Below are 12,712 nucleotides of genomic sequence, written 5' to 3'. Positions count from 1 at the left end.
GAGAGAACATGGGTTGACTATTCAGAAGGAGAAATGTCAGTTAAGGAAGGATGTAGTTAATTACCTTGGCCACGAAATTTCCAAGGAAGGAATCAGACCAAAGAAAAGTATTGTCTCTGCCATTAGAGATGCTCCTGTTCCTTCTACTAAAGATCAGTTGAGGAGTTTTCTCGGTTTAGCGGAGTATTGCTCCAAGTTTGTGAGAAATTTTACTAATATTGTGGAACCATTGCGGATATTAATGAAAAGTGGTGTTGAGTTTGTATGGAGTGATGCTTGTGGAAAAGCATTCCAAGATGTTAAAGATGGAATATTGTCTGCACCCAGCCTTGGACACTTTGATGTTAGAGCAAAAACTTTTATCACCACTGATGCGAGCGCTATAAGTATTGGTGCAGTTTTAAAGCAAGTATGTAATGGAGAAGAAAGAATTATTGGGTTTGCATTTAGAAGACTACAGGGTGCTGAGAGGTCATATTCAGTGATCGAAAAAGAGGCCTTGGGATGTTGTTGGGGCATTAAACATTTCAAATACTTTGTATGGGGTTTACCATTTAGACTTCGTACTGATCACAAACCTTTAGTTCATTTGTTTAAGGGGGGCAAAGGTTTAGAAGGGAGTGTTACTCCGAGGATATTAAGGTGGATTTTATCCGTTTTAGAGTACAATTTTAAAGTGGAATACATGAAGGGATTGAAGAATATAGTAGCGGATTGCTTGTCGAGAATACCTGTTGTTGTGAGTGATATTGAGTCTGAAGTTGATGTTGAGGAAGTGAGATATACTGAAGAACAAGCTTTTGGGTTGGAGCAATGGGATGCTGCAATGTTGGAAGATGAAGTATTGGAAAGAGTTATGTTTTCTATTTCTAATGGATGGGATGCGCAATTGTGCAATGATTTACGGTTTAAAGGTTTCATTAATGTTGCAGAAGAGTTAAGTGTAAGAGAAGGGAAACTGTGGAGGAGAGACAAATTAGTACCACCGAAAAATCTTAGATCTAAAATTCTCATCATGGCACACGAAGGTCATTTGGGGAGAAATATGACTAAGCGACGTGTACGTCAGTCATTCTGGTGGCCTAGTTTAGATAATGAGGTTGAAGCAGTTGTCAAAGATTGTTATGCTTGTGCTGCTAGTGACAAGACCAAAGTTTTAAGTCAACCTCCTATTTCTTCTGTGAAGTTTCCTGAGCGTCCTTGGGAAAGGTTGGCTTTAAATTTCATTGGTCCTATTTCCAAGTTGGAAACAAATTGCAAATTCCTAATGGTTTTGGTGGATTACCACTCCAAGTGGTTTGTGGTTGAGACATCTGAGAGTATTACAACTGAAAAAGTAATTAAGTTTCTTGAGAAGGTTTTCTTGAATGAGGGGATTCCAAAGGTCTTGGTGTCAGACAATGGTCCGCAATCAATTTCTAGGAAAATGGTGGAGTTCCTGTGTGGGAAAGGGATTAAACATGAGAGAGTTGCTTTATTTAGGCCACAAGCCAATGGCTTAGTTGAGAGGATTAATCGCCTGATCTTGGACAATATACAACTTTCTTTGTGCAATGGTTTGTCCTGGTCTGAAGAATTGAAGAAGCTGATGTGGTCTTATAGGGTAACACCACATTCCATGACTGGAGTGTCACCTTTCATTTCTCTTAAAGGAAGGGAACCAGGTTTGAAAGAAGTACCAGGGTGGTTGAAAGACAGGGAATGTGTATGGGTGAATCGTGATGAGGTTGGAGATCAAGTGCTTAACAAACAAATCATTGCTGCCAAACATTATGATCACTTAAAAGGTGTCAAATTTCCTAACATAAAATCTGGTGATTGGGTTGTAGTGAGACGTGGAGGTTTTATTGTCAAGGGTGATAGCAAGTTCTCTAAACCTGTTCAGGTGAAGGAAGTGAAGAAGAATGTGGTGATCCTGTGTGATGGGACTACTTGGAGTTAGGGAAATGTATCTAAGTGTTTTTCTCCTTGTAGTTAAATTGATTTTCACTCATCTTTCTGTTCTGTATAATAGTTTCCTTCAAGTTTTTGTTGTGGGATATATAAGGGGGAAGGTGTGTAGAGATGACTAATGTGGAATGTTAATGGTTGCCTAGCAGCTTAGAATGTTATCTCTTGAGAGATGAAACTGAGCTGTGAAGCAGGCTGTGGATGAGCTGGAGGTTCCTGTACCTACTCTTCAATAAAGACTACAATTTTAATATTTTCTTGGACTCCTCTTTACACATAGATCCTATAAACCTATTGTAGAAGGATAGGTCTCGGAGGCCAACAAAGCTAATGTATAGTACTACCTTGATATTAATATTTTCAGTTCGTGAAATAAGTTACGAGACCCTGAAGTGTTTTAACACAAATTATCTAAACCATTGTGCGCTCAGGTCCGGATTCACAAAGCCATTACAGCTGTGAACCTAAAAGCTCAAAATGACTCCAGGTGCACCTGAAAGATATCCACAACAGAATACAATTTAAGGCTTAAATGTTGTTACTACTCTGTAATTATTCGCCACAACTGCGTACATTTATGCAGTAGTAAAGCCCACACAAGGAATTGGAAGTTAGAGGACCAAGGCATGGTATGCCTTGAGAGTTTGTGAATGTACACAAAAATGTGTTTGTTGCTATACACAAACTCCTCTCCGACAGCTTCCCACCCTGGAAATGGGACCAGGACACCCCCAGGCCTCGTAAGGTTTTAGCGGATAGGGATTTCTCCACAAGGAAAATGTTTTCGAGGTGGAGATCAAAGAAAACCATCATTGACCAATTCGGTATGTCTGGCCTTGGCGAACTGGTGAGTTTATTAGATTTTTCTTTCTTTCTTAGTTTATTCTAAGTGTGTGCCACAAACATAAAACGTATACAAGATACAATTAAAAAAGAAATGCTGCCTAAAATGGTGGCTGTATGCCTATAATAGTAATTATAAATACATTTTTAAAAAATTACCATCAAATCCACTCTTGCCAGAACAGGGCTGCTGCTTCCTAGCAGGGTGGCCTATATAAGACCGGTCCAGAAACCTGCCTTAGTTTCAGTGCACATCACAGCAAAATGTGAAAAGGTAGTATTGGCCTTGAATTTCAGTAACTTGAAGACATAGGTTAAACACACAAGGATGACTAAGTTACCCATGCTGTCTGCTATGATGAGTGATAAATCAGAGAGTTGACCTAAAGTCCTATATGTCTGTATTTTTTTTTAACTAATGTTTGACTTTTCTTTGTGAAGCGGGTCCTTCCTGTTCATTTGTAGAACTCATTTTTTAATTTTTAAAAATGTTTTAATAGTAAAGTTTATTAGGTAATAAAACTGAAAATAACAGGTAGCAGGTTCTGTAGTAGGGGATCTCTGTGTATAGTCATAATCTAGTGAATAGTCCCGCCCATGTGCGTGGACCCCGGAGCAATCAAAAATAATCTCTTACAGTGTCAAAAAATGCAGAAATGCATAGACACTTAAGAGAAAATTTTAAGACATATAATGCAGCCCCCAACAGGCTACACTGTCCAGTACTTCAGCTAGAAATTCCACCAAAAAATCCACAAAACAGCAAAGCCTGTCCAGATTTTCATTTTCTTCAGTACAAACCCCTCTGGGAGATAGAGAGGAAGACCTGGACAGACAAGCCCCATAGGCTGCCATTATGTGTCTCAGAACAGGGTACTGTGCCTTTAAGAGAACTTTCCAGAACTTCACAGTATCCCAGAATGCCTTGCAGGTCTCTCTTACTTTCAGTTCTTTTTTCCGGCTCCTGCAAGCAGGACCCTGGAGCATTGAGCTCTCCCTTTTCAAGGGTTTTGTTGGTGTTTTTACACTAAAATCGTTTTTGGTGTACTTTATCTGTACCTTACAGCTTTCTTCTTGGCTTGTGGCACCCTTTGGTCGAAATAATGCCTGCATTATTTGATAAATGCCCGGAGTGCTCCAGGAAGAAGGCCAAGACAGATCCCCATGAGGTCTGTATTCTCTGCCTTCCCTCTTCCCACATCCCTGAGGAGTGTGAGATCTGCCAGGGTTTTTCTGGCAGGACCCTGAAAGACAGAAAGAAAATCAGGCTTCAGGGACTGGAAGAAAGGAGACAGAAGACACAAGGTGGGTCTGGACATGCTGAGGCCCCTGGGGGGCTCCCCGGGGGCAGGAAGCCCAGCACACGTCCCCATTCTCCGTCTGGGTCGGTGGCACCCTCCAAGACGTCGAGAGAGAAGTCCAAGGCCAGCTCCCCTTCTCCCCAGGGCTCTGGGTCGAGAACACGTCGACCGTCAACGTCGAGGGACCTACATAGGCCGCCGTCGGACGTGGAGACGGTGTCGTCGTCGCTGTCTTCGGCGTCGACGTCGAGCGATCGGCGTCGACAGGAACGGCGTCGACAGGACCAACGTCGACAGGATCGGCGTCGACGCACGCCGCCGAGGCAATACAGTCGATCGCCTTCCAGAAAGGCTTCATCGTCGTCGAGGGGATCCTCGTCGTCGAGCCCGCCGTCGACGCAGAAGCACTCGCCGGCGAGACGGAGGCGTGCCCCGTCGAGGCGAAGGAGATCGTCGTCAAGGTCGACGTCGAGACGCCACACGTCGAGGCGGTCGCCATCGAGACGCAAGCGGTCGCCGTCAAGGCACAGGAGATCGTCGTCGAGATGGTCCGGGTCAACGTCGAGGCACGCGAGTCGCTCGACGCCGAAGAGGAAGAGACGGTCGACGCCGAAGGGCCGTTCGACGTCGAGGGACCGGCGGTCGACTCCTGAACACCGGTCGAAGGTGCCGGAGGCCCGTACTAAGCGCCCTGAGGCTGTGGGGGGTTCCCCTCAGCCCAGGAGGGATGGTGGATCACCGGGATCAGTGCACTCGGAGGTTTATACTCCACAGAAGTCCGTAACACCTCCTCCTCCGTTGCCTAGAGGGCCGCGTCCGAGGATGACTACACCTCCTCCGTTGCCTCCTCTACCTGAGAAGCCTCCACCGGTTCCACCAAGGTCGGCCTCGTTGCCTCACCTTCCGACCCCTCCCAAGAAGACTCCTAAGTCTAAAGAACCGCGTAAGCCTAAGTCGGCCACCCCGGACAGGCCGGTGGACCGGCCGAAGCCCAGGAGGTCGAAGTCTCGCTCCAGACGGAGAGACCGATCGAGGAGCAGGCGCAGGTCCTCCACTCGTTCCAGACGGCGCCATAGGAGGCATAGATCCAGGACGGATACATCTTCCAGGACTCGCTCCTATTCCCCTACTCTGTCCGATTCCCCGGACACTAGGGTGTCCCCTATCGATGACATCGGTACATTCCAGGATGTTCTCCTGAGGGGGGCCGCGAAGTTGGGTATCACGGTGACGGCTCCTACACCTACGACGTCCGTGATATTCGAGACTTTACACAAAAAGAGCCTGTCTCGCCCTCTGTTGCCCTTGGTCCCGGGACTGGTTGAGCCGGCACAAGAATTATTTCTTACGCCTGCGGTAGTTAGGTCCGCCCCTTCTAGGCTTTTGAAGAAATACAGGGCACCGGACTCTGACCCTGCCTTCCTGAGGATGGACCCAGTCCCCGACTCAGTGATCGTTACAGCAGCCAGAAAGCAACACTCTACCTCCCCGTCCTCCACCGTGCCTCCGGACAAGGAGAGCCGCTGGATTGATTCGGCGGGAAGGAAAGCATGCGGGACTTCCTCCACCACGATGAAGGCTTCCAGCGACTCGGCATTACTGGGTTGTTATGACCGGGCGCTTTGGGATTCCATCGAACAGTTCGCGGACCTTGTGTCGCGCGACAGGAAGGAGGACTTTATGGAAATCGTCAAGGAGGGGATGCTGGTTTCGAACCAAGCCATCAGTGCCGCGGCGGATATTTCCTTGTTGGCGGCACATGGCTACTGCCACGGTATCAACCAGCGCCGCCATGCATGGCTCAGGCTTACGTCTCTCAAGCCCGAGGCGCAACAGCGGGTGGCCAACCTGCCGTTTTCCGGGGACACGCTCTTCGGAAAACACGCGGATGATGAGATGGCCCGGATGAAGGCCGAGGCGGAAACCCTGACGGCAGTGGGCTTGGAAAAGCCCAAGGACAAGAAGCCATACCGTCAGTTCCAACGGCGGTTCGGTTCGCAAGGGAAAGGAAGAGGACAGTCTTCGGGACAACAACAGCAGCAACAACAGCAGCAGTTCCGAAGACCTTTCCAAAAACGTCAGAGGGGTAGAGGTGGACAGCAGCCCTCTACCGCGAACAAGGGCCCGGCCGGGTCTCGACCCTGAGTGGTTACTTCCCCGTCATCCGTTACCCACTCCGGTGGGGGGAAGCGTTCAATTTTTCCTGGCAGAGTGGAGAAAAATTACTCAGGACAAGTGGGTGCTGAATATTGTTTGCAATGGATACAGTCTTCGGTTCATCAGCCCTCCTCCAGCGATCCCTCCGGTCAGCTCGCAGTATCAGCTGCGCGAGCTCCAGGCGGAGGCCGATATCCTGTTGAGGAAAAGGGCGATAGAAGACGTACCTCTGTCTCAAAGAGGAAGAGGTCTGTACTCTCGGTTCTTTCTGGTTCGAAAAAAGGACAAGAACGAGTTCAGGCCCATTCTGGACTTGCGGCAGGCAAACAAGTGGATTCGCAGAGAAAAGTTTTGCATGCTGTCGTTGCATCAGATTTATCCTCAGTTGCAACAGGGGGACTGGCTTTGTGCCATAGACCTACAAGATGCGTACTTCCACGTGCCCATCACGCACAAGCACAGGAAGTTTCTGCGATTTCAAGTCGGCGCCAATCATTACCAATACACGGTGCTGCCTTTCGGACTGAAGTCTGCGCCCAGGACATTCTCGAAGTGCATGGCAGTGGTAGCGGCACACCTACGGAAAGGCAAGGTGTTTGTCTACCCGTACCTGGACGATTGGTTGATCAAGGCCTCCTCCTTCTCAGAAGCTCAGGCAGACTTCCAGAAGATGTGCGTTCTCTTGAACAAGCTGGGGTTGCACATCAACATGTCCAAGTCTGTCCCGATTCCGGTCCAGTGCATTCAGTACTTGAGAGCCTCTATCAATACGCTGTCAGCAAGCGTGTCTCCTTCAGAGGAGCGACGGAGATCGATCCTTCGGAAGGCTCAGGCTCTTATGACCGCTCCATCTACAACAGTGAGGACGGTGTCTTCTCTACTGGGGTCGATGGCCTCTTGTATCTTCCTGACGCCACACGCACGGCTGCACATGAGACCGCTGCAGGAGTGCTTGGAGGACCAGTGGGATCAGAGGAGAGGATCTTGGGACGACAAGGTTCAACTGTCGCTGCATGCTCTTCAGTCTCTGAAGTGGTGGTGTTCGGCGGAGAATCTCCTCAGAGGGGTTCCCTTCCACAAGGACATTCCTACTCAGACGATCGTGACGGATGCTTCTCTCCAGGGCTGGGGAGCGCATTCGGTAGACTTACAGATCCAAGGCACGTGGTCTCAGACGGAGTCCACGTATCACATCAATTTCCTGGAACTCAGAGCTGTTCACTTGGTGCTGAAGGCCTTTCATCCGTCCTTCCGGACCAACTCTCTGCTTGTACAGACGGACAATACGACCACAATGTATTACCTCAACAAGCAGGGGGGGTCGAGATCGCGCACCCTGTCTCGGGAGGCGCAGACGATCTGGCACTGGCTTCTGGCAAGAGGATTGACGATCACGGCTACCCATCTACCAGGTGTGCAGAATGTTCAGGCGGACGCACTGAGCAGGCTGATCCAGGAAAACCACGAGTGGGTCATAAACGACGACGTACTAGGAGAAGTCTTCGCAAGGTGGGGGACTCCAGACATAGATCTGTTCGCCACCGCCGAAAACAGCAAATGCCGAGACTTCGCCTCCAGGTACTACCAGCAAGGGACGCTGGGGAATGCACTCTGGATCAACTGGTCGAACAGCTTTGTTTACGCTTTTCCGCCCATTCCCCTGATTCCAGCGGTGCTCATCAAGCTGTCCCGGTCCAGGGCACGGATGATCCTGATTGCCCCGGAATGGCCCAGACAGTGGTGGTTCACGGACCTTCTACACCGGTCCCTCCTTCCGCACATTCGGTTGCCGTGCAGGCCGGACCTTCTCACGAAGTTCGGGGGGCAGATGGTGCACCCCAACCTCTCGTCCTTGAGTTTGGCGGCATGGCTCCTGAGGTAGTGCAATATGGACATTTGAATCTACCTGAGGATTGTATGGACATACTGAAGGAGTCTAAGAGGCCCTCCACTCGAACGTCCTACGCTTACAAGTGGAAGAGGTTTTGTATCTGGTGTGTGTCCAGGAACTTGGATCCTACGACGTGCAAGGAAGATGTCATCCTTCCTTACCTTCTACATTTGGCGCGATCTGGCCTTAATGTTCATTCTATTAGGGTTCATCTCGCTGCATTGACTGCCTACAGGAAAAGCCCTTCACAGACTTTCTTCTTTCAGATCCCTGTGATCAAAGACTTTTTGGAAGGCTTGAAGAAAGTGTTCCCTCCTGTCAGGCTTCCATCGCCTTCATGGGAATTGAATGTGGTGCTGTCCAGTTTGATGAAGGAGCCTTTTGAACCCATTCATAAGGCTTCGTTGCAGCACCTATCCTGGAAGGCGGCGTTCCTCGTGGCCATTACATCGGCCCGCAGGGTGAGTGAAATTCAGGCGTTGTGTTGTAATGAACCTTATACTGTATTTCATGCTGCTAAGGTTGTTATGCGTACGCACCCTAAATTTCTTCCCAAGGTTGTTTCTGACTTTCATGTCAATCAAACCATTACTTTGCCTACGTTTTTTCAGGATCCTTCGTCTCCAGCGGAAAGGTCTTTACATTCCCTGGATGTTAGGAGGGTGTTGAAATTTTACCTGGATAAGACTAAAGGTATTCGTAGGTCAGACCAATTGTTTATCAATTATGGATCGGTCAGGACGGGTCTTGCGACCTCTAAGCAATCCATCTCTAGGTGGATTGTGTCCTGCATACAACTGTGTTACCAGAAAGCTAATAAGACCTTAGGAGGTAAGCCTAAGGCTCATTCCACCAGGGGCAAAGCTGCCACTACAGCCTTGCTCCGTAATGTGCCGATTGCAGAAATTTGCAAGGCCGCCACTTGGAAGTCAGTTCATACCTTTACTAAGCATTACTGTCTGGATGCTGATGCCAGAGCAGATGCTCAGGTGGGACAGGCTTCGCTGCGGAATTTGTTCGCGCAATAGTGGTGTTGGTTCTCTTTTCTCCACCGCCGCTTTGGTGTGGGGATGGGCTTGCCATTCTATTCACTAGATTATGACTATACACAGAGATCCCCTACTACAGAAGGAGTAGTTTCTTTTCTGTAACTCCAGTTCTGTAGTAGGGGTATCTCTGTTATAGTCATAAGCGCCCGCCCTCCTCCCCGGTGGAGAGAGAGAGATATTCATGTGAGAAATGCTACAGGTCTGGCGTGTTACGCCTTCAAAAAGAACTGAAAGTAAGAGAGACCTGCAAGGCATTCTGGGATACTGTGAAGTTCTGGAAGGTTCTCTTAAAGGCACAGTACCCTGTTCTGAGACACATAATGGCAGCCTATGGGGCTTGTCTGTCCAGGTCTTCCTCTCTATCTCCCAGAGGGGTTTGTACTGAAGAAAATGAAAATCTGGACAGGCTTTGCTGTTTTGTGGATTTTTTGGTGGAATTTCTAGCTGAAGTACTGGACAGTGTAGCCTGTTGGGGGCTGCATTATATGTCTTAAAATTTTCTCTTAAGTGTCTATGCATTTCTGCATTTTTTGACACTGTAAGAGATTATTTTTGATTGCTCCGGGGTCCACGCACATGGGCGGGACTATTCACTAGATTATGACTATAACAGAGATACCCCTACTATAGAACTGGAGTTACAGAAAAGAAACTACTCCTTCCTAATATAGTAACAATGCATTGAAAACATTTGAAAAATAATAAGAACAGGAACATGTTTGCAATTATATGTAGAAAACAGGATAAGAAGGGGAGGGAAAAAGAAAATAGAAAGGGCAAAAAACCAAAGCACTTCTTGTGTAATGAAATTAGCATAATTATAAAGAGTAGTGGAATTACAAAATAATAAAGCAAAACATATTACTATTAGTATGGAAGCTCTAAGAAGAAAAATAATATATTCAAGGAGGTTTAGATACCTCATCAGTTAAGGGCTAATGTATGAAAGTCCTTGAAACAGAGGAATCTAGAAAAATGGTTACTGGAGACCAGAGAGAATTCATTTTAACAGTATAGGCTCTACCTAGTCTATGATTATAACAAACACCATACCAATTTTTAGTAATCTGTTGAAATGCAACAGCAATTAATAAGTCTCCAATTTGTATATATAAAGTACAACAGTGTCAGGGGCGTGGCTGGGCAAGATTGCGGGGTGGCCGTGATTCACCTCGGGTCTGGGTCCACGTCGTCGTAGTTTCGAGGTTGTAAGCTCTACTAGAGATCGCCAAAATCACCACAGAATCAGAAAGAGAGCCAGTGACCAGGGAAATACTAAGTGGGTGACCCTTAGGGCCGAAATAATTGCACTTTTGAGCCTCGACGCAACACCGGGAGGCCGACAGCCGAACAGCGTAAACTGGCAGCTATCCCAGATGAAACAGAGCTGAGACGCTGCCTCCTTCGAATTCCGCTGGAGAAGATAGAGAAGCTCTGAATCACCTGACACCGATTGAACAGAGGAGCTGCAGCGGGTCACTGCATAACGAATCCTGGCGACATCCGATCGTGTAACCGGCGCGATTGCGTGGACATCAGGGCAGTGTGCCTACTACCAGCCGGTGAGGCGGAGCAACCTGATTAGTGGAAGGAGGCGGCGGGGAAGGCACAGGCACTGGACAGAAGGATAGCAAACACATGAGTGAGGCACAACGGAGCCCGACCTGGCCATGCCTGACTTTAAAATGGTGGCTGGCTCTCTGCCAAACGCATAGGTAAAGAAGTAGCTACGATCTAGGTGCCCCTACTACAATTGGTCTCCCAGTGCATCAAGAGGGGTGCAGAGGAAGCTTGGTGCTGTATTTCCCCACAAGCAACAAGCTTTGACAGTGCACGGAGGGGGGCCCCAAGATCAGAGCAATACTCTGGAGGCAGGACAGCAGAGTATGACAGGCCCGCCTTTTTGAGGAAAGGGGACATTCCTGCGAAGATAGCAGCCAGTAGGTCTGAAGAGCTCTTAGGGGGAGGCACAGGTGCTCTCCACAGCAAACCACACAAGGGCAAACGAGCCACCTGGCCTGAATCTATGCCACCAACGAAGGGGATGAACAAAGTCTCCAATCTGTTTACCCCCACGGAGAAACGGCAACCCCAAGAACAAGGAGAACCGTTCGACGCCATGGCCCTCGCGAAGGAGGACTTGATGACATCACTGAGAGAGTTCAAGACGGACTACGCTCTGAGATCAACCAGAATATTAAAGCATCTATTGAGCAATTTAAAATGGACCTGAATGACCGCATGTCTGCACTCCAACAGGACATAGACTCAGCGGGCACTAGAGGTATGGATGTGGAAGCATAGACCCAGGACCTGGACAAGCGTGCCACAGATGCACAGGAAAAAATGCAAGACCTCCAGAGTCAACTGCAACTGGCCCTATTGAAGTTGGAGGACTTAGAAAATAGATCCAGCAGGGATAACATTCGAACCCAGGACTTGGAGGAAGGAGTGGAGGAACCGGACTCGGAGGCCTTCCTTGACGGACTCTTTGCGGAGATTCTAATCCCACGCCATCTCAAAATCAAGATAGAACAAGCGCACCACATTGGAGGCAATGCAGCCAGAGATCATCGCTGTACACGTGACATCCTCTCCAAACTCCACTCTTTTAAGGTTAAGGAGGCCATTTTACAGGAGGCTAGGAAGAAAGATGACATCACCTTTCATGGGTTTCGGTGCAGCTTGTACCAAGATATAGCGCCTGCCATGCTGCCGCGGAGGCAGCAATTTAGGCCCATCACCACGAAACTCTGAACAGATAAAATCAAATACAGGTGGATGTACCCATTTGGGCTGAATTTCGAATACAACAAGAAGATGCGCCATATCACGGAACCCGAAGAAGGATCGAGATTACAGGGTCTCCCTCCCTCAGACAACGAGCTAGTACAAGACACGTCGAGGGGGAAGACCGAGACACCAATAAGAGATCGCAATGGAACATAGGTACCAGGGGAGGACACCTGAGACCATAAATGACTGAGGATACGTGAATCAAGACCTAGCATGACTTACGAAGTCGACGCACTCAAAAGGTGCCCATGCGGGGGGTGAGTGAAAACAAACTCTCAATGAACAATGGCTGGCACGCCAATGCACACCGACAGAACATTATGAGCATACGTAGGCGTGCGTTGCCAGCTGACGGGACGGGCGTGGATGCGGATTCCCGCCGAGTCACCCACCAACACGTTCCAACAAGTCGTGACCTACACAGCCAGAGTCCCAACACCTTTCCGGCATACTTTGATGTTGGTATTGTTGTTTGTTTTGTTTTGGGGGGGTTTCAGGAAATTGGTGGTGGCTGATAGGGTACACTAACTATATACAGACGCTGGCCCAAGAAGTTATTATGGGAGGGTAGACTAGGGGGACTCCTGGCAAGAGAACAAGGGGGTGAAATTTGGCTTGCTGATTAAGAAGGCAGTTGGGAGGAGGGAGGAATTAATATAGAGTCATGGTGATCTCCATAGTGTCCTGGAATGTAAAACGATTACATTTGCCACTTAAGAGACAAA

General features: G+C 48.4%; 1 protein-coding gene across 1 annotated transcript in view; it reads left to right on the top strand.

Moving 5' to 3' along the window:
- CSRNP3 (cysteine and serine rich nuclear protein 3) overlaps positions 1-12,712 on the top strand; it is a 336,425-nt gene that overhangs the window by 304,512 nt on the left and 19,201 nt on the right. The gene's annotated exons all lie outside the window — the stretch shown is intronic.

The sequence above is a fragment of the Lissotriton vulgaris genome, chromosome 2_1, assembly GCF_964263255.1.
Source record: "Lissotriton vulgaris chromosome 2_1, aLisVul1.2, whole genome shotgun sequence".
NCBI classification, from domain to species: domain Eukaryota; kingdom Metazoa; phylum Chordata; class Amphibia; order Caudata; family Salamandridae; genus Lissotriton; species Lissotriton vulgaris.
Note: the sequence above shows the minus strand (reverse complement) of the source record. Positions and strands in the feature narration are given on the sequence as shown.